The 24,932-nt window shown below is 38.4% G+C and overlaps 1 protein-coding gene across 12 annotated transcripts in view; it reads right to left on the reverse strand.

Moving 5' to 3' along the window:
* The window catches only part of MITF (melanocyte inducing transcription factor), a 210,084-nt gene that overhangs the window by 140,251 nt on the left and 44,901 nt on the right, over positions 1-24,932 (reverse strand). For 2 of the 12 annotated variants that reach the window (XM_070576827.1, XM_070576823.1), the window contains exon 1: positions 11,684-11,835. The exons of the other annotated variants lie outside the window; for them this stretch is intronic. The gene's annotated coding sequence lies outside the window, so the exon portion shown is untranslated. Of the gene's footprint in view, positions 1-11,683; positions 11,836-24,932 lie in introns of those variants that run through there. 12 annotated transcript variants of the gene reach the window in all.

Here is a 24,932-nt window from a genome sequence, read left to right on the forward strand (position 1 = left end):
GACTCCAGAAAAGCCACATCTTAGGAGCAGGGATAAACTAGGCCTACACTAGATCCACTCACACAAAGATTAAAACAAATCTCAGAAGAATCAAGCTGATCTCCAAGTAAATTAACTTCCTGCTAGGACAAAACTCAACACTTCTTAAAGGAAGAACAACAAAATCCATAGACCCAACAGCATAACATTCACAATGACTAGGATCCAATAAAAAAATTACTAGACATGTGGGCAGAAAAGACTTCACTCAGCAGACCTGGGTTGCTGAAACCCTGAACATTCCAAAGAAAGGCCTGTCTTCAGGACTGCCTTCATTGGCTCCTATGAGATAACCTCTGAGCCCCTGGAATATTCTGCTTGATAAGAGGGTTTCTGTATGTCTGAGGTCTGGGGTCACACTGTATTTATGGTGAACATCTCTTTTTGTATGCTCGAGGCCTTGGGCCATATTGTATCAGTTTACCAGAAAAGTTTATCCTAGAAAAGTTTTCCTAAAAGTGTGATTTAAGGTAAACACCTGTTTTTGCTAGGGGGCAGGGGTGAAGTGAGGGTAAGGTGGAGTCTGAGTAGCTAAGGTCAGTCATACAGTCACTACATTACCTCCAAAAAAGATCCTGGACACCAAGGCTCAGGTGAACGTCCCTGGTTGGCAACACTTTGCATGTGTTACCACACATTGTTGCTGGGAGAATTAAGTGAAGCCCCATGTAACTCAACTGGGAAGGGACACCTGTAAGTTTACACCTTGTTTCTACATGCACCAATAGATTAATAACTGGCACATCTCTTTGGTATACAAAGATATCAAAATTTAAGACTACAAACAAAAAATGGCAGTAAAATTGACAGGTTAAAAATGCAAAATGGGAAAAGAATTATTGAACAAATGAACGAATCAATCAACGAATCAATACTTCAGCTATATATTATAAAACATACCACAAGCCTAGGTCATCAGACACTGTGAATGCCTCACATTGGGAAGATGATCAATAGTCTATGGAGAATTGATTCTTTGAGAGGGAAATCAAGAGGCTGCCCAGTCACACAATGACCTGACCAATGGTATGTAATTCTTTTACCAGTTTCCATGAGCCAATCACACACCATTTACCCCAAGGACAGGAGGTCAGAGGAAACAATAATCAACCGTAAGGTTGATAAGCATCTAATATCTTTCAAGGACACTTAAATTAAACACTAGTGGCCTTCCATTAAGTTTCTGTAGTTCTTAATGGGTCCCTAGAAAATAACGGATTAGCAATCCTCCTTCAGTGCCCTATTATAGAATTTTAAGTATTTTCACTTTTTGCTCATAACACCAATCAAAAAAAAAAAATCACCCTCTGAAAATTACTGATTTTCCACTAAACTTAATTCTATAAACTCTAATCAACTTGTCAGTGAGTTTAAAAGAAGAACTGTATTGCATACCCCATTCACACTTCAGTGGAAATAATAAACTTTACACCTTTTAGAGAAATCTTAAATATTTGGCAGCTAGGTGACTCCATAAAAGCTGATAATGATTCAAGAAACTTACAGTCCAATGTCAGATTTACGAGCAGCCTTTGATGATCTTCCTTTTTCACTAAAGCAATAGAAACCAATTTGGAATGCAAGGAAAAACAGTCTAGGTCTTTTCAGCAGTAACATCGATTAAAACTCCTCACACTTTTGCCTCTGACGTAAACTAAATTTATAAGAGGCTCTGAGAAAGAGAATGATATTAATGCCCAAATATACTGGGAAATGTAACAGCACTTCCAGGAGGAGAATTATTCCACTTGGTGAAAATGATGCACAAATGATAGGAAAGATTTTGTACATTCTACCTACTGACTGATTTGATCTTCCTTTTATTTTACCTTATCTTTCTTAGTTACTCGACCGTGTCAATGAAAAGTTACCTTCAAGAGTAATGAAGAATGATGAGAAAATTTTGACTGAGTCAGGCTTACTGGTATCCAAACGCTAAGCCTGTTCAGTGCAGGGCCAATTTCCCTCCGTCCTGAACTCTCGACATTACTATTCCAATCACGAACTTTTGCCATTGTCTGTTCAACCCACTGACTGGGAGACAACAAAATGACTTTACGATGTGCCAACTGAGGACAAGAAGGAAACCAACCAAATCGTTTGAATGTACGACCCAATGCTTGCTCTTCATTGAACCCATAGAAAGAAAAACAATAATTTTATCATTAATTCACAACACACAGAACTCTGTTACTCATATTTTCATTAAAAAAATTGATCTATATCTAAAAACATATATTGGAAGAACTCTATTGACAATTTAGACATCAGATAATTAGAAATTCTGAGAATGAAATAATAACCATTAGGAAAAAAATCAAGTAAAGAAATATTCTGTTTAGAGTTAAATCAACACTTAAAAACACAGTCCTGCAGGTATATTTTATAACTCAGCCTCTCTTCTCTACTATCTCTGTCTCTGAGAGCAAACCTCTTAAAACTCGCATTCTGCAAACATCTGTTCATAAGACAATCCCCTCACTAACAGGCCCATTTACCTTTTCAAAGCCCTTCTACCAGTGTAATCTAATTTTTCACTACGCCATCCCTATGAGGTTGCACTATTCCCATTTTAGACAAACCTGGTAGTGTCAAGCACCCTGGATAAGGTCACTGAGCTATTCTGGGACACGGCTAAGACTGTAACTTACTATCCTCATTCTTTCCGCAACATCGCACTATTTTGCTTATTCCCCTTACCCCATTTCTATTTTGATTATTGCCCCATTTGCTACTCAAAAGTTTCTACTAACCTAATGTTCTACTCAAAGCATTTGGGGTTGCAAAGGAGAGAAACCCTCTGAAGGGAGTACAGGAAGGAGAAATGATAAGGAAACAAGAGGCACTATCACAGATGCGCAGGGCAGGAATCAAATACACTGGGGCCCTGGGGACTGGAACTGGGACAAGGTCAAAGACAAAGCTCTCCTTGTCATCTCATGGGTCATCTAGTTGCATTCCCAGGAAATCTGTGCCTCGCCTTGCACACTTACTCTAGTTAGTCTCTCTTTGTCCAGTCAGCCTCAGCTCAGACATGGTCCAAGGTGATCATCAAGCTCCCCCACCCCTTCCTCATCTTTCTATGCTTCGCGCACTACAATAACGTTTGTAACTTTACTCCAGCTCTCTCAAGAGTGAGTTAGCTGTCTGTTTGTTGGCCAGCTGATGGCTTGGCAGGCTTTGGTTGGATGTCTACCACTGGTTTGATTAGTTATGAGGAAGAGAAGGAATAAGACAGCAGGCCAGGAAACAATTTGGTAACAGGTAATTCATATAGTAGGGCGTTAAATCAATCTATTACAGCACAGCAAAAAGCTAGTACTGGCAGACACCCTCACTGCATTTAACCAAACCCCTCACTTTAAAGATGAGAATCCTGAGGTCTGCATGGTAAAGTGACTTAGCTAAGGGGACACAGATGTACTGCGGCAGTCATGCCTACACTCCACATATCCTAGTTCTCTGAAGCTACATATTTTTTTCTGAAACCCATCGTCGATATTGTTCAATCCATAGCTAACGGTATAGTTCTTCTCTCACATGGAGCTATGTATCTTGATATATAATAGTAAATCCATCATTAACCATAATGTGCAAATACTCATAAAACATTCCTGCGTTTAAAGCAGTCTCAACCACAGCTGCCCATTAGAATCCCCTTAAGAGCTTTTTAAAAAATGCCAGTGCCCATGTCCTGCCCTAGACCAATTATATGAGAATCTCTGAGGGCAGCCTCCTGACACTGGTATTTCAGTTTTTTAAAAGCTCCCCAGGTCGTACTAATGTACAAGCAGAGTTGAGAATCACTGCTCTAGTACCTTAAAATTAATGTGCAAATATATCTACAGAAATTCTTCCTCACCTCTACTTTAATTCGAATTCAAAATACAGAAAGTTCCCAAATAATGTGACAACATATTTTAGATCACAAGTTTTAGACAAATTTTGCACAGCAAAGATTAGAGCTACCATTTATTGAGACATATACTGTGCAGGATAGGACTTGGTTTTGTTCTCTGTCACATCTCCAATGTCTAGTACAGTGCCTTGTACACTATAGATGCTTAATAAATACTTGTTGAATGGACAAATGAATGAATGGTCTTATTTATCGCTCATTGTGGCCCTTGAAGGTATGCATTCTTATTTCCTTGTCACTAATGAGGATTTTTAAGCTAAGAAAGACTCTAACAGACTTAAGGCAACAAAGGTGCTTCACTTCCCATACAAATAATGTTGAAATTACATGTTTTTTCAGGGAGTTAATCAAAACTGATTAACTGATCAAACATCAAAACTGGTATGTTTTTAAAAAGTTATCATGAATACTAGCTCTATTATTTAATTTCAAAAGCTGAGCATATTGCTGTCAGATAATCTGCAGACCGTCCAAGTTCATATTGGACAATAATCTAGGAAGCCCACTTACGGCAAACACAGTTTAAACCTAAACCACATAGCTAACTCAGTGTGCAAGGTTTTAAGAAGTGAATGGAAAAAATTAACCACATTTAATCTAAAATATGATTCAATGCTTAGTAAAGGAATGAGTCGGCAAGCAGTAGTCAAAGCCATCGGAATTATCACTGAACACTGGCCTCGGTTATTCTCAGGATCAAATCCTGCAACAAGATAGCAAAATCTGTACTAAGCTTTTGAAAAATAACATGCAATTCTTCTGGCCAGCCAATGCCAGGTGCAGGTTCAGGATGAAAGACCAAAGGTAGATGAGCCTGCTCAAAATACTCAGCTTAGAACAAATAAAAGAAAATCGAAAAGGGAAGAGACAGCGGGTGAAAATGAAAATTTCTAACAATAGCCTTCCTCGCCTCCAGTCAAGCAAAAAAGACCGCTAATGGAAACTGAATCTTGATGTATAAACTGGGGTAGAAATCTCATAACTTTCCAAGATTAAAGAACTAAGCAAAAGAAGTGAAGAGAAACATGTGAAAGAACCTCTGCTTCTTATTTAATTGAAACAAGATTTTTGGCAGAACATTCAAGATACCACCTTAAGAAGTTTAGAACGCCATAAAATTGATATTTAATATCAAGGGTAAACAGAATTTTGTGTATGTTAATATAAATTTTGATGTTCTTAGTACAGTATCTGAACTAAGATTGCAAGACAGCCCCAGAGATAGGCTGGCTCAACTGTTGCTAAAATGTGTGCACACCATTGCTGATCTAGCTGATATAGCTGATATATACATGCTGATATAGCAATAAAGGCAGAATGAAGGAAACAAGAATCCAGAGTCTAGGAAAGAAGTAAACTATAATATTTCATCATTTGGCAAATATTTAAATACCAATGTGAGCCTGATGTTATGCCATGTACAAAAGCAAAAGCTTTCTACCCACAACATTATCTTCTACAAAGACAGATACACTTAGTTCACTGTGTTTATACACACTCACGTGACCTGTGGGTTTTTCTTTTAATTCGTAAGCTCCATTACATCACGCTTTAATATGAGCAACAGCCTTATAAAAGAACCATGTGAGAAACCAAGTGAGCCCAATGTCTAAGATGCACCCTCATCATAGACAAAGCAACTGGGAATCGGTACTTTAACCCCTTCAATGCACCAGGGTATTATTTAGAAAATTATTGTTCTGGCATCCTAAATGACACCTTAGTCATGCTGCCCTACAGGCTGAGAAGACATCAGGGTAAGACATCAATGACACAGCAATACTGGTTGGGATCGTACCACAGTTCAACTCTTGCACAAGAATTTAAAAGCTGTACTCTCCCCAACACCCAACTCATTCCTTATGCTATTCCTCCCCTACACACTACATAGTACCTTGGTGATACCAAATAGTTAAGATATTTTCTGAGTTTCTGATTTCTCAGAAACTATCGCCAGCCACTTAGGGACTATCTCAGAAGTCAGTGAAGCTAGCTCTATCTGTTCTGCGGCTTCTGCTCATTGCACAATAAACTGTTTATTATTGCAAGCAGGCACAAAAGAATTTTAAACACCCTTCATTCCCCACAACACTGTGTTTCAAGTCCTTTTGAGTTTTGCTCCTAAATACCTCTCAAACCCATCCACTTGCTCCAACTCCACTGTTAGTTACCACCCTAGTTAAAGTCACCATAGTCTCTTGGTTGGAGTAACACAAGAGCTACCTAACCACTGTCCCCAGATTTACTCTTGTCCCCAACCCTGCTTCATGCGACCCATCCCTGCTCAATCTCTTCTCCAGATGGCAGCCCAAATGATCTTTGCAAAAAGCAAATCTGATCATGTGACCTACCCACCTACTTATTCCCCTCCGCCACCTAACTTCTACAATGGCTTCCCATTTCAGTTAGGATAAAGGTCTAAATCCTTTCCAGGGCAGTCAAAGCCCTGTGTGGTGTGGAGTCCACCCAGCTTCCTAGCCTCATCCCGCTCTGCTTGACTCCCTCTGACCTTCTCGCAGTCGCCTGGCACATCATTCTCCCTTCCCACCCTAACACCTTTTGTACATTCTTTTTTCCTTCTGAAATATTCTCCCCCTAATCTACTCCTACTCTTCCAGATCTCAGCATAACATTTACCTCCTTAGGGAGGCCTTCCCTAACCCCATGACCAGGTCAAATTCCCTTATTATATGATCTTTCCTAATTTTTTTACAGCGGTAAATTGGCATTTATTATCTGATTATTGGATTAATCTCTGTCTGCTCCATTGACTGCAAGCTCCAGGAGGACAGAGACCACACCTGCTTTAACTATGGTGACCATGCGTCCGAGTTTTCCTGGAACAGACCAGTTTATACCTGTTGTCCTAGAATAATTATTAAGAGTGCCACCTTTGACTCTCAAAGGTACCTAACTGGATTAAAACTTATATGGTTATCCTATTTTTAGTTCATCATTGAATCCCTAGTAACTACTGCTATAACAACTATAGAAAGTAGTCAGTAAACATTGATTGAACCATTAATAAATACAAAATCTAATTTTATATATAATATATAAACACATTTTATATTATATATTCATATCAAGAAAAAAAAATCTACCAAGTAGCTTTCGAAAGTACCAAACCACTAAACAGAGAGAACCAACAAATATATAGCCAACTCTTAACAGTCTCTCACATTTAGAATAGCTAAGCTTAGTTATTAAATACACAATACTTTAGATGAACTCTAGAGAAGGACCAGTGTGGCCATATTATTCCAAAATGGGTCACTGGAAGATTAACTGCTTCGATGAGGTCACTACCTCAAAGGCTGTATAAAGAATACTTTGACCCAAATAAAGGTATCAAAGTGGTTTATCCAGCACAGAAGTGCAGAAAAAGTGGCCTGCCTTAATTATCACACTTAGTAAACGAAGGTGTTGCCTGTTTATATGTCACTGTAGACAAGCAAGGCTCATTAAATTCAGCCATAGATGTAGAAGAAATTAAATTACATTTCCATTTATTAATTGGCTTTAGTCAATATAAAAGGCCTTTGTTGAACAACTGCCTTTGAAAGGAAAGTGTAAAATTAAGGAGAGATCATGTATCTTCTTTGGGCACTAGCCAATATTTGATCATTAGTCCATCAAAGCAATAATAGTTCAGGTGAACTATCTCCTCACTATAGTACTGCATTCCCCATTAATCAGAATGAAGAAGTAAGAGATCCAAAGACTGCCCAAGGCAATAAAATAACATGCAAGCGTCCTCAGGTCTGAGGTGTGCTATGTCATCCCTAATACAGCTCCAGAGAGCTATAACGTACCACAGGAATTTTAAATAAAAGAAGTCAGGCAATAAGATCACCAACCAACATGCTGGGGGACATCACATAAATTAAGAGCGAATCTAGCCCAGCCAGAAATGCTTTCCTGGGGGGCTTCCCCAAGAAAAGGCAGACCCCTTTGTTTTCCTTTAAGTTGGAGATGCAGAGCAATCTAGGCAGTCAAGACAATCTTCAACAGAGAACAAGACAGAGATGAACGTGTAGAATCCTCTTCAAAAGGAAGCTGTGCATCACAATTTCCTTGCATTACTCATTTTACTGGCTTGTATTTTTTCCTGTCTTAATTACACATGGCACCAATCTAACAATAATTGCGGTTTTGATTACAAGTCCATAGGCTCAAGAGTTTTAAGTACAAGAGCCTCATCTTTAAACTATATGAGTTTTGTTCTTTATACAAAGCCTCAGAGAAAAGAGTCTGAGTTCTTAGCATATGGGTTCAAGGACTCATCCACAAAGGTCTATAAATCTTATTGTTATATGTACAAGTTTATAATGGACTAAACATATTTTTCTGGGGAAAGGAACTTTAGATTCAAAGCATAAATTGGCTCTTGATCCTCAAAGTTAAGAATCTTATTATCAAATGAATTCCTCACTTAAAAGAAAAAAATCTTTCAGTTAAAGGAATAGTAAAATAAATCCCTCAGTTTAAAATAATTAATTTTAGTATTGGGGCTGGCCTCGTGGCTGAGTGGTTAAGTTCGCGCACTCCGCTGCAGGCGGCCCAGTGTTTCGTTGGTTTGAACGCTGGGCGCAGACATGGCACTGCTCATCAAACCACGCTGAGGAAGCGTCCCACATGCCACAACTAGAAGGACCTACAACAAAGAATATACAACTATGTACCAGGGGGCTTTAGGGAGAAAAAGGAAAAAAGTAAAATCTTTAAAAAAATTAATTTTAGTATTGCAAACAGATACCCTGCACCCAAAATTTGCTTTGCAAGGTAGATTTTCACGCAACTAGTTTACATTAAATGGACTAAATTATAATAACTCTATATGCCATTCTTCTAAAAATCCATTTATTCACTCATCAAATGTTTATGGATTATCTATTATATATCATGACTGTTTTATGTATTGAGGTATAGCAAACAGGACAATAAACCAGCAAATAAGTAAACAATTAAAACACATGATCAAAGATGGTCTTAACCACTATGAAAGAAATCAACAGGTAGCTGTAATTTAATATAACATCAGGTGGTCAGGGAAGGTCTCACTCTTTTTCCCTCCACCCAAGAAAAAGAGAAGAAATTAATTAATCAAAGCCAGAGTGGACTCTATACAGCTTCTTATTTTTAGCTGAGAATACCTTTAAAATATGGAGTTACTATTAAAATTTTAGCTAAAATAGTCAATGGATGTTAAATTATTAGTTACTTTAAAATTCTAGTTTCTATCCAGTGAACAACCAAAACTTACAAATGGGGAAGAAATGGACAGGAGGTTAAGAAACATGCGGCAACAGACAAATTATTTTTCTATGAACTGGTTAGCTAAGAAGGCAAAAGAAAATCATAAGGTCATAAGAAATTACCAGGGAAAATTATGTCATATTATAGACTCAGTTTCTTGTTAGGTTAAATAGAACAAGCATGAAAAGTCAAAGACTGATTCCTCTAACAAATGTCTCTACAACATATCCAGAAAATGACAAGCTTTATTCAAAAAGCAGATTTAGAATCACTAGCAGTACACGTGTACTAGAGATGTTGTGTTCTAGAGATGTGACCTCCACGTAAACCCTAATGTGGCTGCATTGTTCTAATAAGCAGAACAAAGTTGTTTCACAGCTTTTCAAACTCAAGGGCCACGATTCTGGATGGCAAAGTCTTAGGACTGCATCATGCTGGCCTTCCACGACACAGCCAACACCCCACATCTTCCTTGCACTCAGAACTCCCTCGCTGAGGATGGTCTCTGCCCTTCGGGCAGAGAGCCTTCAGAGGATCTTGAAAAGCAGAACAAAAAGAAGTTGAAAGGATATGCATTAGGGCTAAATAAAAAATCTTGCCCTCATATATCACAAGAGAAAATCACATTTTGAAACTATCAACTCTTAACTGCACTTGTGTACATACTTTCCAAAATTCAAGTTAAAAGAATAAACACAAGAATAGTATCAAGCGCTAGCATGTATTTTCAAAAGAGATTTAACCATAAAAATTTGTTAAATGTTGGAAGAACCACAGAAAAAAAAGGTACGTGGTAGAGAATGGGGAAAGGAGGGGAGAAGCCAGAATAAAAAGGAGGCCTGAACCCCAAAAGTGTGCAGAGGGCTCAAAGAGATTAATCGTTGACGGGAGGCAGGGGGGTGGGGGGGAGACAAAGCAAAGTGGCAAAAAATGATCAAGAAAAAATTATCATACTATGTGTCATAACAAATGGTTATGTATTTTTAGAACTTCAGAAAGATCATTGAGTTGGCTGTTCCACAGTGAAGGAATTGAACGGCTCCGCGCATGCACGGTTGAACTGTTTAAACGGTTCAGACGACACAGGGGTGACCAGTGAAACCGTGCTTTGTGCTGCTGACTCAGTTCCTCCTTATGTAAAGCACAGCACCTCTGCCTCACGGCGTCTGTCTGCTGTGTAGATAAGAACAGAAACAAGCAAGCAAGAAAAAATTAGCCTAGCTCTCCACAATGAATATACGCTTCTAAGACAGGGACTTCCCAGCACCAAGGAAACTGTTCACCTCTTCCTCACTATGGGAAAATTTGCGGTTAATAAAAAAAAACCGGAGTTATTGGGTCAATGAAGTTCATAATAATAACAGTGGCAATTCTTGCTTTTTCGTGGGATAAAAGTACAAACTGCTGAGAATCAAGGCCTTCGATTGATCTTCTTGAAGTGTGTGTGTCCACACACTTGCTTTCTGTCATTAAGAGAATTTCCATCGGAACAGAAGCATTTAAAAAGAAAACCAGAAGTGCTTTATTCCAATCTTTTTTGTAAGCCAAGCATTAATCTTTTTTGAGGGAAATTGGGTATTTTATGATACTTCCCACAAAACCCAGCAAACTATCTCATACTAAAATAATTATTAAAAGCCAACCACAGAGCTCACTAAATATACAAGGAAGATTCCTCCTTCCCCAAGCATTAACCACAATTCCAAAAATTGTCTGAGACACAGACCAATTCATCTCCTGTTTCTGAAAACGTTTTTACTGGTAATGAGAATGATAGAACTGCAAATTCTTCCTGAGGGCTGTAGAAGGGTTTATGGAAAGACAAACAGAAGTCAGATTTCCTTGAGTATACAGTGCCAGGATCCAACACAGCTCCCAGCAAGACGATGCCAGTGCATAAATGGACTTGAGCAGTCAATGAATAAAAGAACAAAGATTAATGTGAGGGTTCCAACATCACGCAATGGATTTTTGTATATTGAATCATTTTTTTCACTTCTTGTGTTACATTTCAGAAACGTGCTCTTCCATTTCTGGGTGATGCTTGGCTAGCAGAATAGAAGTTCTATGGGAATATGGACCATCAACTGGCACAGAGTTGGTGCTCACTAAGTGTTGGAAGAATTAATGATCAATACATGAATCAACACATGAATATAAAACCAATACATGAATGAATCGTGAAAGAATAAATGGATAGCGGTGCCCTCCCACGTCACCTTGGTTTCTCTGGACTTGGCTTGTCACCCTCCCCACGAAGCCATATTTGAGTCTCAAGCCATGAGGCTATCTTAAAGGGACTTGTCAAAAACTTATTTTATTTCACTTCTTGGATTCTCATGAAGGAATGAAATGGTTTCATGGGGAATGTATAACGTATGATTGAGAAAAGTTGGTTCAAATCCTACTCCTCTACTACAAGGTCCATGACTTTGGCCAGGGTTTCTCAACCATGGCATGACTGACCTTTTGGGCTGGATGATTCTTTGTTGTGGAGGCTGTCCTGTGTGTTGTGGAATTTCAGCAGCACACCTGTCCTCTACTCACTAGGTCAGAATCATCTTGTACTCCCAGTCGTGACAACCAAAAATGTTTCTCCAAACATTGCCAAATGCTTCCTGGGGGTCAAAATCGTGTCCAGGTGAGAACCATTGCTGTAGGCAAATCCCTTGATTATTTAAGCCTCATTTTCTCATATGAAAAATGTGTGTAATGCTACTTTCCACAAGTAATGGTTGTAATAATTAAATTATGAAATAACCATAATTACAAACAATTCTGACAACAAGGCTAATATTCATCAAATGCCTGTTACATGTCAGGCATCGAATGGAAGAGTTACTTAAACTGATTCCTTCCAATCCTCACAACAACCATATGGCTTGTGGGTACTCTCATTTTCACCATAACCACACAAATAAGAGTTGTCATAGCCAAGATTCATACTGAAGTCATCTGACTCCAAGACTCCTAGCTCTCACCCACCATTCCCTACAATCAATCTCCAAACATAGCTTGTCACCCAGAGGGCACTCCACAAATATTTATCTCTTTCCAATATTTTTCCTAATTTTCTTTTCCCAGAATAATCTGAATTTGGTATGTTTCCCTCCTGCATGAAAAATAAATATGATGTCTTAGAATCTCCATGTCAAATATATCATGGTTGCCTGTTGCCTCTTCCATCCCTGTAATTACTGAATTCCTCCTGCCTGGTAGATGCTGCCAATGTTTTGCATCCACGATATCTACTGGCGTCAATGCTCTCTGTATCCAACTCTAAGTTCCAAAAGATCAAAGACCAGTTTCCTCACATAATTGAAGTCTTAGTTACATGTTCACGAGTGATGGTGGTAATCTTACATTAGAGAGGAACAAAAACATATTGTTATTGATTTGACATTGTCAAGGTTTACAATGAAAAAGCCATATACAGAATTTTAGAAGGGGTTAAGACAGCTGAACTTCAACTGAAGTTGAGTAATTTTACTTTTTTAATACTAAATTACATTTAACGAATGGGAGGAAAAAGAATCTATAATTGTTTAAGCTTCTTAATGCTGGGCCCTTAGCCATGATGATTTATCCACTTGAAATAATGGAATACAAAACAGGGTTGGCTAATATTCACAGAGCTTTTTCTACAGGGATTTAAAAGATCTTACAAGATTAGTATACAAGTGAATAGTTATCATGGTAACAGCATATGAAGAACAAGCATGTAAAGTTAAAAAAAAAAAAAAAGCTGCACAAGGAAAAAAACCAAACCAAAGAGACAAATTTTTATTACCCAAATTTCTTTTTTGACTTTTTTTCCTGTAATGATAGGTTTCTATAATTTATACATGAGAACATTTACTTGAGGCTTAGTTTGGTAGAATAAATCCTAATTTGTAGGCCATAACTGCTATTTTTTGGTTCAGTTACTTCTCTAAGCATGTTGTTTCTCAATCATAAAGTAATGTTTCAAATACTATTCAAGATTTCCTCAATCCAAGAAGAGGCCCTTTTCAAAATCTAGTTCTAATAAAAATGACAGGAACGATGTCCATTTTTTAAACGAAAGAGGTGGCAGGGAGTAGAGAAGGAACTAATCAAGCGCCATCAGAAATCACTAAAATAGTCAGACGTGGGACCAGCCCACTGGTGCAGTGGTTAAGTGCGTGTGCTCCACTTTAGCAGCTGAGGGTGTGCGGGTTCAGATCCTAGGCACGGACCCACACACTGCTCATCAAACCATGCTGTGGCGGCATCCCACATACAAAAGATAGAGGAAGACTGGTACAGATGTTAACTCAAGGACAATCTTCCTCAAGCAAAAAGTCAGACACAATGACTACCTCACACACACTAGAATGACTATAATAAAAAAAAAAGAAAAAGAAAAGAAGAAGTGTTGGCAAGAATATGGGGAAACTGGGAACTGGAACCCCAGTACGCTGCCAGTGGGGATGTAAAATGGTACAACAGCTACAGAAAGTAGTCTAAAAGTTCCTCAAAAGATTGAACATAGAGTTACCATACGATCCAGCAATTCTGCTCCTAGGGATAGACCCAAGAGAACTGAAAAGATATTCACACAAAAATTTGTGCAACAATATCTGTAGCAGCATTATTTATAACAGCCAAAAAGGGAAATAATTAAGATGTCCATCAACTGAGGAATAAATGAATAAACAAAATGTCGTATATCCCTACAATGGAATATTACTTGGCCATAAAAAGGAATAAGTACTGATACATGCTACAACTGAACCTTGAACACATTATGCTGAGTGAAAGAAGCCAAACATAAAAGGCCACATGTTGCACAACGCCTTTTATATGAAATAGTAAGTAAATCCACACAGACGAAAAGTAGATTAATGATTGCAGGAGATGGGGGAAAGGGAAGTTGGGACTAATTACTAATAGGCTTCTTTTTGGGGTGATGGAAATGTTCTGGAATTAGATGGTGGTGATGGTTACATAAGATAGTGAATATACTGGAAAACACTGAGTGTACACTTTAACACAGTGAATTCTAAGTTATATGAATCACATCTTAGTTTAATGCTAAAAGAAAAGGCTGGAGACTAAAAAGGAAAAATACTAAACTTACAGATGTACAGTCGGTCCCCCACCCCCTGGAACCACATCACACCTGACAATGGCCTCAGCAGAGGTTTCTTCCCTGAAAAATTTCCCTGTTCATTTAACTGATAGGAATAACTGAAAAGAGAAGCCAATGCTGAAGCTTTGAACCATTAGAAATGGTAAAGGGAACATGGTAAAGGGATTTAAATCTGTTTCAGAGTAGAGAACGACAAGAAAATAAAAGTGCATTTTTGACAGAAGAAATAATAAGACAGAGAAAGAAATTGGAAAAGGGGAGTGAGCGTTTGTCCTAGGAAGGGAGGACAAATAAAAGCTAAACTGCCATTGTTTCTTTGCTCATTTTTGGTATATGTTTGTCTGTGTAAATAGGTGGGCACAGCATCCTAGGGGAAAAAGGGCAATACTGTAAATCACACTCAAAAAGAAAAGAACAAAGGTGAGAAATGTGTAAACCAGAAAAATAAGAACTATGGCAGAGGAAATAAATGCACAATTTTCTATGAAGTCACTTCTCAGCTATTTCCTCTTTCCAACACTCCAAAACTATTTCCTGCTAAGCTCCTTCCTTCCTCCCTGCATTTCTCCATTTGCAGTTTTTCCTCCCGCATCAACACACCACTCTTCCTCCGTGGAGTGCCAGACCATTAGCCAATCCTGCCTTCTTTCTCTGATTCTCCCAGGGATGAACTTCACACCCCACAAACCCCTCTATTTCCTCAAATGTTGCCCAGATAGTTTCTATCACCATCTCAGTCATTCATCCATTTATTCACTCCCTCCACAACAAATGAGTGTGGCAGGTAACTAAACGAAGATAGAATGGTAATCTAAATCTGACATTATCTCTGCTCTGTCAGAACCTACAATCTAGGATGGGATACAGAATTCATTAAATGAGCACACAAAAAATGTAAAATGACAGGTGACTTAGTTAAGTACGAGGCAAAGTTGAGGTGAAGTACAATGGATGTTTAATACGGTGATGAGTAGGGAAGGGAAGAGGTAGAAGGGGAGATGAAAAGAGGTCAGGACTATTCCAAGTAGAAAAAACAGCATATGCAAAGGTCCTGTGCAGGGAAGAAGCATAACGCATTTGAAGAAGTAAATGAAGTCCATGTGGCTTAAGCACAAAAAGAACTGCGGGGAAACAATGTGGGAGAATGGGGCAGGCAGGGGAAGTAGGCAAAGGCCAGATCATGTAGGGTCTTCATACCAACACGGGGAGTAGGGTTAAAATGCTATCACAATAATCCAGGGAGAAATGACAGTGGCTAGGCTATGGAAATGGCAGCAAAACTTTTGCAATGTAGATATAGCCAAATAATAATAAAAATGATAAGAATAACAGCAACCATAATAACAACAGCAGCTATCATTTGCTGAATGCATATTACATGTCAAGACCCATTCTATGAACTTTAAATATAATATTCTTCCTCACAATCTGAATGGTAAACATTGGGATTCCCATTTTTGCCATCAAGGAAACTAAGACTCAGAAGCAATCAGGTGACTTAAATCACCTGGCCAAGACCCCGGGCAGCTGGCATGTGATACAACAGGAATTTCATAGTCTATCTGCCTGGCTTTCACTAATACAACATAGTTTCCTTACCATAAAAATAATAAAAATATCAATGAATGTCAAGTCAGGAACTGTGCTCCAAATGTTTAAAATCAGTTGGGCTTTTAATCTTTCCAACAACTGTGTCATCTGGGCAGCAGCAGCCCGACTTTTACAGATGGAGAAACTGAGGCAGGGCCAGGTCAGTTGCAGGCATAAAATGAGTACACGAATGTTAGCAGCTCAGAAAGTCACAGAACTGGGATTTGGACCCACTGAAGACACACTTCTGAAGGGTTATTCCTTTTCCACTAGGATGCTGATTAATCAAAAAAATTAAAACTATGAGTCACCACTTTATCTGTAATCTGTAAAGCCGTCTGTAAAATCTAAAACGCATGCTGTTCCTGAAACCAACATTCATATTTTTATTGTAATCTCTGACCCACAGCACTGGGAGTTCCAGATTTCTATCACTTCTTGTGTCACCACACCCCTGACAGCTCATAGAGATAACCTAGGTTAGAGATAAAAAGTATCGAGGATTTCCACCAAAATGGGCAGAAGAAATGACTTTGACAATCCAGTCGTCTGTGGGGATTCATAGTATGCTTCACTAAATGTATAGTGAAAGTATCAGCATTGCAAAATCATGACTGAAAATAAATGTCACTTAAAACCAAAGAGGATGAAATCAGAACATGAGAATTCAAGAAAAAAGAGTGAAAGAGGCTCCTTGGATTCCTAATTCCTCAACTATCGTAACCTGTCCCCCTCTTCAAATAGCTAATGCTGCAAAAAGATCTTTTTTTTTGCTCCCATTGAGTCCAACAAAATAGAAAATCCTTCCTGTTTGGCCAAAAGAATCCTTTTTTTCCTATAATCTATTCACTCTCAAAAATTATTTAATGAATGATCTTTAGCATGATAGAGTAGATGCTATAATAAATGTTTCATTTATATGATTTGTCAATATTGCCACCGTGGCAACAAAAATACTTCTGTAAATATCTACAATGTGAGAACACAGGTTAAAAAAAATACTTAGGCACAAAGATTGATAATTTGTTTCTCTGTATCACCCTAACCTTCAGCTAGTGCAATAGGTATAATCCACTTTTCCATTCACATGTGGTATTAAATTGGTTTGACGAAAGCCAAATCATTAGAGGTATATCCTTTGGACTAAAATACAGTGCAAATTGCTGTATATTGCTATTAAAAATAATTTGTACACTTAGAGCTGAAAATTTTCTCTTTGCTAATGCATTCAGCTCATATTAGAGTCAGAAAATCTACAAGAAAAATCTCCTAGTCAATGAGTATGGTTTCTGCAACCTCTATCATCTAAACGTGGTCTTGGTGCTTCTGCTTTAACGACTTAAGCCCTAGGCATCACTTGTTGGGGCATTTGCCCAAGTATTTTGAAATGTTTAGTTTGTTGTCAAGGCAACAGATGAGGCCTAAGTAACAAGTCAGTTTGTCCCAGGTTTTGTTTCACAACTATCCCAAAGAGATGTTGCTTGTCAGCTTCACAAACAACAGGGCATCCAAACAGCACTAAAGTTTTACTACCTGGAAAACTATTGCGGAAGATTCCTCACGGGCACTGAAAGAAAAGATCCCGTCAGATCATATCCCCTTTTTCCACCAAAAAGAATAATTGCCATACTCTTCAAAGGAATAACAACTAAACTCAATCTTCAAAAATAACAACAGCAAATTAAAATCTTGTTTCCTAACAACAGAGTTTATACGATTTATGATGGAGGGGACCTCTGCTCTATGTAACTTGGTATGGTATGCACATGAGCAAAAATAATGAGAAATCACAGATAATCTAAAAATGTGTATTGTATTTTTATAATTTTATATGCATTTGAAATATGTAAGATTGATTTAAAATACGAGCCATGTATTTAAATTTTATGAACAGATTGATTTTTAAATGAGGTAAGAAAATTCATTATTTTTTTAAAACCTAACGTGAGCTTTTTGTAATATGAAGAGTAATTACATAGTTTTCTGTATTTTTTTTTTAATTGGAAGTGTTCTACATCAGGCTTTCTTAAAAAGCGGCAAAGGAACAAATACAAATGGTTCCATTTACATAAAGTTCAAGAACAGGTAAAACTAAGTCAGAGTGACAGAGGTCAGATTAATGGCTTCTTTTTGGGGGTGGTTACTGGCTGAGAGGGACACAATGGTTCTACTTCTGGGTCTGGGCAGTAGCTACATGGGGGTGTGTGTATAAATCAATAAATCACAAATGTAAAGGAGCCTAAATGACATTACTAATTTTTTAAATGTATATAAATTTTAATGTTTGCCTATTATTTTGACAACAAACCTATCATTAAAATGTCAACTGAGTCTCAGTCATCTTAGCTCACTATTAAGGCAAAAGAAGAGAGATGCACATGGGCTTATTCTCCAGCCCATGGTAACATCAGTAATCTTTATAGTCACCTACTTGAAACAGGCACGAAGTCCAACCAACACAAAGCCGTCTGACTTTCTGTAAAAGTACAAAAAACAGGGGCTGGCCCCGTGGCCGAGTGGTTAAGTTCGCGCGCTCCGCTGCAGGCGGCCCAGTGTTTCGTCAGTTCGAATCCTGGGCGCGGACATGGCACCGCTCATCAAACCACGCTGAGGCAGCATCCCACATGCCACAACTAGAAGGACCCACAACGAAGAATATACAACTATGTACCGGGGGGCTTTGGGGAGAAAAAAGAAAAAAAATAATAATAATAAAATAAAAAAATTTTAAAAAGTACAAAAAACAATGCTTTGATAAGGGGCCACATTTCTGATTAAGGAGCTGATGCCCAACTGTGCTCCGATATGATAATACATACCCTATTAATTAAACAAATCAACCACAGTCATTTGTAAAATGTGAAGCTACTTAAATCATGCATCTTTTGCAAGAAAAAAATAAAGAACATGTGGAAAGTGGGAAGGCCCCCAATAATCCTCCCAAGTGGGGCTATTCTGCCTGAGGTCAAAGGTTGGGGAGACCCTGTAAAAGAGAGACAAGGAGGGGCAGCAGGTGGTTGGCTACCTGGGTGCCACTGCCTCCTACACACTTGAACTATCTGGAACGTCATAGGGAGGACTATGTTCGCCAGGTGAAGTGCCTGAATCCCACTCAAATAAAATGATCTGAGACTCAAATCGCACTCCCATCTCAGGCTCATGCTTCTCTAATTTGAGCAGGTGCTGCCCCAACCACAGTCAAGAAAAGCTACGATTAAGACGGCTCGGCTTATAAATGAGGACTCTGTGTCGACGCACCAGTATGACACCAAAATGGCATAATCTAAAGAAGATCTCAATGCCGTCTCGTAAACTTGAGTTAATTGAGGTTCATTATTTGGAACCTAATGTTGAGATTCACTCCGAATACTATACGACATTAGACTCGTGTTGTCAAGTACAGATGAACATAAAAGAAAAATAATTTTCTGCCACAACCAGGTTTTTAAATGTATGCTATATATATACATTTACATTATAGCAGTGTCTCAATCAGGATGATTTTACCCCCCAGGGAACATGTGGCAGTGCCTGGAGACATTTTGGTGGTCATACCTTGAGGAAGGGGTTGGCATGCTACTGGAATCTAGTGGGTAGAGGCCAGGGATGCTGTTAAATATTCCACAGAGCACGGGGCAGCCCCTGCAACAAAGAACTATCTGGCCCAAAATGACAATAGTGCCGAGGTGGTGAAATCCTGCATTATAGCATAGACAGCCAACATGCAAAGATTCCAAGAGCAAATTAGCAAATTAGAAAAGCTAAAGACTTCAGCTCATAAAATCCGACAAAAATCATAAAGTAATAAATAAAAGCAAAATGAAAAATGAGAAGCCCTTTAACTTTCCTCTTCAAATATCATGCAGGGAAAAGGCTTTTCAAAAAAATATGCAGTTAAAATAAGCTCTATTTGTGGTAGTAGGGGAGGGGTCTATAAACAATCCGAATCAATCAATAGAGGATTATGTGGATCGATTACAATAAAATCATATTATAAAATATTCAGCAGCCATTAAAAAATAATGATTTTTAGCTAAATGCACTGATTTGGAGAGACACCCATGAAATAGTGTCAGGTTAATAAAGTTCAGGACATTGTATATAGCATGAGTCCACTTTTATAAAAGTTGAAACAAATAAATTTGTCTATATACATATATCATTTGCATGGGCAGGGGAAGGACTGTTGATACAAACCAAACTGTTAATATGGATTTCTTTAGAAGGGCAGGATTGGGGACGATGAAGAGGAAAATTAAGAAATTTTTCCTTATATGTTATTCTTTTGGAATTAAAGAAAAATCGTATAAAGTCAATTGAGCTTAGGAAGGGAGGGAAAGAGCAAACAAAGGAAGGAGGAGGAGGAGAGAGGGCAAAGAAAGAAGAGAGAACATCGCTGTAAGAGCCAACAGGAAAACTGGAGTCTGTTGTTCCTGTTTTTACCAGTGAGTGCTGCTGTTGACCAATTTAATGGATAAAAGCAGGGAAGTAAAATTGGGGAAAGCAACACCAAACATCTGCCACTGTGTTCACTATCAGGCCCCTTCAGCTTCCAACGCACAGTTTTGTTCAACTGGCTTGTTTGGTTTTGTTACTCTGCCCCACTGCTCATCTTCAAAACCTCTGCACCAGATAGCGATGGGATCAACTACTGTCATATCTCTTTTCAAAAACAGAGACATCAACTGTGCTAGATGACAGGCGCAATTCTGGCAAGTGTAGATAAGGACTCAGCACATCAGCCTCCCCTTTGAGGAGTAACTCTCAGGGCACAGGAACTTCATTACCCGAGTCTCATTACCAGAAAGTTCTCTGAATACCTCCACTCCACCAGTACTGGAAACTAAGCCCTCCTCTAACTACTGGTCACTATTATTCAAAGCATGAAACTGCATTTTCCAAGTTCTACTGCACAAATGAAACAGACCCCGCATGAAACATACAGGCATTTCTAACAACGCCTCGTAGATACACACTTACACGCACACATGAATGTCACTATAAAAAATGTACGGTTCTGCTTTTCCAGTATTTTGCCCCTACTTACAACAAACATCACTAGCCCTATCTTGAAAGACTACATAATAATAATAATAATATTCAAAAGATAAAAAAATTGGGCCAATTTGAACTTTCAAATAGCCAAGATTTTCATATTTAGCACAAGTCACTATTCTTCTTAACTTCCCAAGAGGAAGCAGGCCCCTGGGTCTCTGAATTCTTTTCTCTACACAGACATTTACTCAAAGATTGCACAGAAAACATGATTTGTTTTTGCTTGCAAAAATGATTTATCACCGTACTATTAATCCAGTGCTAGTAAAATGAACTAAGGAACATGTATTTATCTCTTCTAAGTTATGACACTCCTAAGAACCACCACGCTGTTAAGGAGAAAAACAACTTGGAGAACTCTTGAGCAGTGGCTGAGCTTTCTTTCAAGCCCAGAGTTGAATCACAGTTGCAAGGCTGGATTTCATAATCTCCCCAGGGTCTGTAAAGACTGGCGCCGATCACAGCATTTCCCCTGATTAGTAAACTGGCTTTAGACCCATCAAAAACTTTCACATTGGAAATTTAACACATCTATATTTAGAACATGACTTGTAGGACAACATTTGCTGCAAGCAGAACAGGAAAAGAAAAAAAAAAAAGCAGAGGCTATATTTGTTCCTATAGAAAGAGCTCGGACCTAAAACAGAACAGGCTACTTAGAGATTAGTGGACGCTAACTAGCTGGTGTAGGAACAGCAGAGCACCCAGTGTATTACCTTGAGAGGCATTTGGAATGAAGAGTTTAATAGGTTAAACCTACAAATATGGTGACCAGGAAAGTGAGTACACATATATATGAGGTCTTGGGCCTGGTATAAGAAATTAGGGGATGTGAGAAATGTAGTCTGAATTTATGCCCAGTCTAAAAGGAGGTTGGCTACGCCTCTACTCCAGCCATTTACTGATTACACAGAACATGGGCCCAGTTTCCAGATTTCCCAGTTTTCCATAGAAGCTAGAAATAAGTATTTTTATGTGAAATTCCCTAGTTTTTTAAAATGTCAACCGTTACTTCATATTTTGTCAAAAATAGATTGTGGGTCCATCTAAATGTGTCTGTGGGCCACATTCAGCCTGCAGGCTCAGGGTTTGCAACTTCAAGTAAGCTGTTCAAAGAACTCCATTAAATGGTTAAATTAGTACCAGGAGATAAATGCAATTTTTAAAAAATTCTGACAAAAAAACACACATCATAAAATTTACCATCATTTAAGTGTACAATTCAATGGTATTAAATACATTCACCGTGCTGTGCAACCGGTCTCCAGAACTTTTTCATCTTGCAAAACTGGCACTCTATACCCATTTTAAAAACTCCCCTTTCCCCCTCCCCGTAGCCACTGGCAGCCACCACTCTACTTTCTGTTTCTATGAATTTGATGACTCTAGATACCTCGTATAAGTGGAATCATACAGTATTTGTTTTTTTGTGACCGGGTTATTTCACATGCTACAGTGTCCTCAAGGTTCACCCATGTTGTAGCATGGAACAGATTTCTCTCCTTTTTAAGGCTGAATAATATTCCATTGTATGCATTTAGCACATTTTTTTAAAATCTATTCATTCATTAATAAACACTTGGGTTGCTTCCACCTCTTAGCTATTGTAAATAGTGCTGCTATGTACATAGGTGTGAGAACATGTGTTCAAGATCCTGCTTTCAATTCTTTTGGAGATATACCCAGAAGTAGGATTGCTGGATCATATGGTAGTTCTATTCTTAATTTTTTGAGGAACCTCTATACTGTTTTCCATAGCATTTTTACCATTTTACAACCCCTCTAACAGTGTACAAGGTTTCCAACTTCTCTACCTTCTCACCAACACTTGCCATTTCCTGGGGTTTTTTTAAATAACCTTCCTAATAGATGTGAGGTGATATCTCATTGTGGTTTTCATTTGCATTTCTCCTTTGACTAGTGATGTTGAGCATCTGTTCATATCCTTGTTGGCCATTTACATGTCATCTTTGGAGAACTGTCTATTAAAGTCCTTTGCCCATTTTTTTAATTGGGCTAATTGCTGTCTTGTTGTTGAGTGGTAAGAGTTCTTTATATATCCTGAATATTAACCCCTTATCAGATATATGACTTGCAAATATTTTCTATCATTCCATAGGTTGCCTTTTCACTCTGTTAATTATGTCCTTTGATGCATGAAAGTCTTTAAGTTTGATGTAGTCCCACTTATCTAGTTTTCCTTTTATTGCCTGTCCTTTTGTTGCCATATCCAATAAACCACCGCCAAGTCCAATGTCATGAAGCTTTTCCATGTTTTCCTTTAAGATTTTTATAGTTTTGGGTCTTATGTTTAGATCTTTAATCCATTTGAGTTAATTTTTGTATATGGCATAAGATAAGGGTCCAACTTCATTCTTTTGTATGTGGATAGCCACTTTTCTCAACATTACTGGTTGAAGAGACTGTGCTTACCCTCCTATCTTGTGATCTTGGTGCCCATGTCAAAGACCATTTAACCATATACGAGAGGGTTTATTTCTGAGCTCTCTATTCTATTCCTTTGGTCTATGTGTGTCTTTATGTCAGTGCCACACTGTTCTGATTACTGTAGCTTTGGATTATGCTTTGAAATCAGGAAGTGCGAGTCCTCCAACTTTGTTCTTACTCAAAATTGTTTTCGGCTATTGGGGCAAATACAGATTTTTTTGTGAAAGACTCTTGGGTCGGGTTTTTCCAAGGCCCAAGCTGGTAAATTCTCTCTTTCAATCCTCTACCACTCCTAGTATAGAAGCACATACTAGTATACTACATACTAGTATGTAGAAGCACATACTAGAACTTCAGAAGGATTCAAAGACTAAAGAAGGACTTAAAGACTAGAACTTCAGAAGGACTTAAAGACATAATGCAACTCCCAGGAATAGCAAACTTACGACAGACGGAGCAGACTTGAAGTATCCTGGTTTTGCAGGTGGAGGGAACAGAGGTAACAGCACAGGGCCCAGAGTCAAAGAGACCTGCATTTCCTGTCTATGCAATCTTGAGCATATTATTTAACCTCAGTTTCCCCATCTGTAAAATGGAGGTAACGGCAGCACCTCCTTGCCAGCGCTGTTGTGATGAACAAACAGAACAATACAGATAAAGCACCCAGCACAGTGCTTTCCTGGCACACAAGCAGCACTCGATCCACCCCACCCCCCCGCCGCCCCGCTACTACCATCATTCTTGGTATTTATGCCTCTCAATAGTAACTATTTTATCTTTATCAGTGGCATAATCTTTGTAAAACATAATGTAATGTCAGGCACCTAGAAGACCCACGTGGAATCAGGTATCTTTTCTTTATTAAAGCATGAAGTTCAATGTCAGAAGGGAGGAGCAGTCATGCTGAGATCCATATGAAGGAAAAAGAAATAAAGTTAGGGTAATTTATACCGCCTTAATGAAACCTCAGATGTACTCATCCAAAAGGCATTTGGTATAGAAAACCACTGGCCAGACACAGACTCAATCTGATGCTTTACAAATTCAAAACCAAAACATCAAGACTTTTCAACAAGCTAAAAGGAAGAAAATCCCTCAATTTGCTCTGGTGTAGTCTATACAACTAAGAGAGGAGCTTGAAACAAAATCCTTTAGAAGTTAAATCTTGATCTAGGTCTTTTATTTATAAACTGGCCAGTTGTACGTGTAACTGCTAACACGAGTGTATGAGAGAAAATTATCAGGTAAATTGTGTCATGAGTCTCAACTGTTTAAATCTGCAAGCATTCTCACTTACTTTGGAAACTATCTTGATCTTCCTCTAGGATCCCTACCTCTCTTGGCAAACCTCATGCCATCTCAGAATCTATGAATGGAACATGGCACCATTGTCTATAGCAATCAGCCTCATTCCCTCATCAGAAGAACTGGCTCCTGAATGACAACATGACTTAAGACTGGTAAATAAGAAAGGTTTGATTTTCTTTCTTGCTATTCTGAAAGAGCTTC

This window comes from Equus przewalskii, chromosome 15 (genome assembly GCF_037783145.1).
Source record: "Equus przewalskii isolate Varuska chromosome 15, EquPr2, whole genome shotgun sequence".
Lineage (NCBI taxonomy): Eukaryota > Metazoa > Chordata > Mammalia > Perissodactyla > Equidae > Equus > Equus przewalskii.